Source organism: Saccostrea cucullata, unplaced genomic scaffold (assembly GCF_032062105.1).
Source record: "Saccostrea cucullata isolate Sc308-1 unplaced genomic scaffold, CSIRO_AGI_Scuc_v1 ctg3851, whole genome shotgun sequence".
In the NCBI taxonomy this organism is placed as follows: domain Eukaryota; kingdom Metazoa; phylum Mollusca; class Bivalvia; order Ostreida; family Ostreidae; genus Saccostrea; species Saccostrea cuccullata.
Genome location: NW_026932672.1, coordinates 1 through 4,217, shown reverse-complemented (window position 1 = coordinate 4,217; position 4,217 = coordinate 1). Strand labels below are relative to the sequence as shown.

The 4,217-nt window shown below is 31.3% G+C and overlaps 1 long non-coding RNA gene across 1 annotated transcript; it reads left to right on the top strand.

Moving 5' to 3' along the window:
* The first annotated feature begins 862 nt into the window (after positions 1–862).
* Positions 863–1,658, top strand: LOC134235758 (uncharacterized). The gene is made up of 3 exons (XR_009985476.1): positions 863–876; positions 1,015–1,131; positions 1,506–1,658. It is a non-coding gene; the product is annotated as an uncharacterized LOC134235758 (long non-coding RNA).
* The last annotated feature ends 2,559 nt before the right edge of the window (positions 1,659–4,217 follow it).

The following is a 4,217-nucleotide window of genomic DNA, read 5'->3' as shown; positions in this document are numbered from 1 at the left end:
TGTTTTAATTTCCTAGCAAGATATTTGAGTTGGGTCACTAAGCTTATAAAACTCTTAATCACAGCATCTTAATTAAACTTTATCGTAATTATATTATGTATTAAGAAAAAAATATAGTATCTATGGTAACTATGCTGTATGTGAGATAATTGCCCAGGGCCAAATTAATTAATTAATTTCAAATAATTATGTATGTTTTATTGCATTACAGCCTAGCAGCACTAGACTTGTCTGATATATATTGATGTGTATCATCAAATAAATAAATATGGAAACATATGGATTGAGTAATGTCAAATGCAACATTTTGATTTTTCCTGAAGCAAAAACAACAAAATCAGCATAATTGAAAATCAGAAAACATATTGTGAAATAGTTCTAATTTTACGAGACATTAATTATCCTGTCATCAATTATGTAATTTTTACACATCAAGGTCGTCGTGTTGTTCCTAATGTATAAATTGAAGATACGGCTACTCGATAAAATAAGTTCAGAGTACGAGTTCAGTATGATATTAAAGAACAAGTCCGCTGTAACGTATCTTCTGTTTATTCTTCTTGTCAACAACCCTGGTCCTCTCACTGTAGATTGATTGATTGATTGAATACTGTTTAACGTCCCTCTTCAGAATATTTCACTGATATGGAGGCGTCACCATTGCAGGTGAAGGGCTGAAAATGTGGGCCTATGCTCGGCACTCAGGGCCATTGAACAGGGAGGGATCTTTATCGTGCCACACCTGCTGTGACACGGGGCCTCGGTTTATACGGTCTCATCCGAAAGACCGCCCCATTTAGTCGCCTCTTACGACAAGCAAGGGGGTACTGAGGACCTATTCTAACCCGGATCCTCACGGGATTCTCACTGTAGAAGGTAAGGCTTAAGGCTACCCTGCTATCGTCAGCAAAAAGAAATCTTCAATTTTAACGTGTGTATTATGAAAAATAAAATCTTTAAATCAATAATTTTTTTGTATGCATAGTTGTCTACATGTTTTTTTTGACACTTAAGGAGGTGATTCTCGATGCTGGTCCTTAAATGGTACATGTCAATATACATCGGAAGCTTGTATCAAATTCAAACCAGGATATTGTGCCGGACCAACTAATAGACAATGTTGTGTTATAGGTAAGCAAAAAAGGTTATTTCAACACGGACATAAATATATCTTTTACTTAAACGGGGCTTTTTTGTAAAAAAAAAAATGCATGCAAGACATTCTTTATTTAAGCAAGATTTATCATTAATTTGTTTCATATTAAAATGCATTGGAGGACTTTGGTCTCTTATAAATGTTCATGACATCTTTAAAATACCGGCATATACATCATAGTATAATAGTTTTTAAAAAATCAATGTTTTTTTATTTATTTTTTTAAATGGGTTAATATATGCTTAAGAATTCGTATAAGCAATATCCTAGTCATCAGGGAAAACTGACATTATAACCTACAGTTTGTATTTATAAATTTAAATATGTATATAGTTTTTGTTGTTGACAGGGGCGGATATACCATGCTGGTTGAGAAGGGGAACATGCCAAAGTACTTCGGACTACTGTGGTGGAGAATTTCTGAGAGGGCTATGTGGCGGAGATCGGTCGCGCCGTTGTTGTGTGTAATTCTAATTTCAGAAATAAAATCAGAATAATTTTAGCATTGTTATTTATGTATGCTTATCAGTGAGGTTTATGATAAGTAGTTAAAGTTACTTCTAGGTAATGGTTTCTTACTCCTTTAATGAATTTGTGATTACTTAAATTATCTAAACTTAATGAGCGATATACATGTAAAAAGATGTTTAAGTGTTTGGCGTAACTTTTTTTAAAGTAAAGATTGAGGTCATTAAGTTTTATTATTCTAAAAGGACAAAACTTTAGGGAACCCCGAATTTCATAAATATATTGAAATTTACAGAAGACTAACCTAGATAATAGAGAAATAACAATTCTGACAGAATTAATATTAAACGGATAAATAAATATTGTGTTAAGCATGCACAGTTGAAAGCAAAAAAAAAAAATCATATTTCTATAAATCTTTCTTTCTTCTCAGAGATGATTAGAGAAATTGCTGAATATATTGCAAGTGCAAAAATTGTATAGAATATATTTTGGATGTCTACATATACATGTAGTTGTAAGAAAATTATTAATAATTGAAAAATCATTAATTTTTTTTAAAGCTTCGCGTGCTTATTATTTGCAATTGTTTGCAATGTAAACAATTTTTGTCATTATACTATGAGAATAAGAAGCCCATCTCCTTTCTGACGACATTACAACCCCTTTATTGTTTGTATGTCATAAATTTACGATAACATTTCAAAGAACTTACAGGATACGGTAAAAATTGCAAATTAACGATACGATTGTGTCATAATACATAAATAAATTAATAGAATTTTAGATAACAAATGCTTATATAAGAAGTTTTTTCTCAGTCGCACTTAGGTAGAAAACGTAATCGCCGAGGTTGCGCCGCGCCTGGACATACCACTGCTTTCAAAAACATAAACATTTTATCAATAAATTAATCAAACGATGTATAGTTTATTAAATAAATAAAAAAAGATAATGCCCATTCACCGTTGTAAAATTCATATATGTGTCTTTAGCGGTTTTAGTTTTATGGCGCTTGTCCTCGAACTTTCAGAACAACCCTTGCATTTATGCTAAAATCACAGGTATTTACAATATAATACTAGGTTGTTTTTCTCAACCAAAAGTAATTTTTGATAAGAACCGGAAATGTATCGATTAGAGTAACATAATGAAAGCTACATTATATACACATCCAGTGCAATTTAATTACCGGATCAAAACTCATGAGATAGGTACACGAACTTAATGTTTGTCATTTTAAATAAATTATCATCACAAAAAATAATTAAATGTACTTTTCAACTCCCATCCCACTCTATCAATTTTATGAAACAAAACATCTAAAATAATCTGTCTTATCAAGAAAGTAAATCTTAATAATTAGCGTCTAAATACTATAAATAAGTGGCGATAAGTAACATCTACAATTGAGGACATTAAGCAATTCAACATGAAGCTTCAATTTGCTTTCTTACTAATTCTTGGCCTCCATCTTCATGCATGCAGTGGCGAAAACAGAAATGGGACATCTCAAAGAAAAGGTAAAATCTAGTTCCTTCAGAATTCACTTGGTTCATCATGCCTTGTTTTCGTGATTAATACTTTGTGTTCTGTATTGGTACGACCAAACATAAGTAAATGCTTAATCTTCCTCATGGGCGAACGATCCCATTGCCTGTAAATTTTAGGGTCATATTTATGTTATATATTTGAAATTCTTCTTTATTTTTACATTAATAATTTTCATTTTAGAAAAGTACACGTATGTAAATATTTTTATTTTGTTCGTATTTTGCATTGTGAAAATTGGTACAAAGATTTCCAAGAAGTTCGTGGTCAGATACCCATCCTTGATAAAGAAAGAAAATTAAATTACATTTTGTCAGGAACATTGTATAGTTTCTAACTAAAAACGAATCTTACACAAATTATATTGATCTAGGATTGATTCCATAATAGTATGTGCAAGATCAGTATATGAAATATTGATGTTCCTAAAGCTGGGTGTGAACCATCCCCACTCCCGAAATTTAGGAAATAATCTGATTTACTAAGGCTAATACAATTGTCATTTACAATTTTATTTTTCTCTTATGCATGTAATTACAAAAATTCACTCCTTGTTTACACGTATCAATGTCACAATCAATTTTTTATCGCTTCATCACAAATTTTATTCTCTCTCTCTCTCTCTCTCTCTCTCTCTGTCTTGGTCTTAACTTCACAAGTCTGGCACTCTGATATGAGTATTTTTGTTACGTTGTACCAGATTCAAATGTTTTTACGGCTTATTGATCGTGTGTTTTAAAATGTGCCAATCCTATAGATTTCTTATTTTAACAAACATTCAATCTATAAAATCATTCATATTTTGTTTCAGATTCAGATCAACGACGATTTCTCAAATCTTCTTTCAATAATTTTTGGAATAGGTGGGAAGGACTTGAGCTTCCGGAGTTTTGGAGTCCAAATTTGATAGAAAATTGGGTAATTATTTGCATTTTGTGAGAGAATTATTTTTGTTTCAGAAGTGTATTGGTCCAAATAATTGAGTGTTCAAACTTGTGTATCGTCTCTATTGTTTCTATCTTATTGACACATACATTTTTGA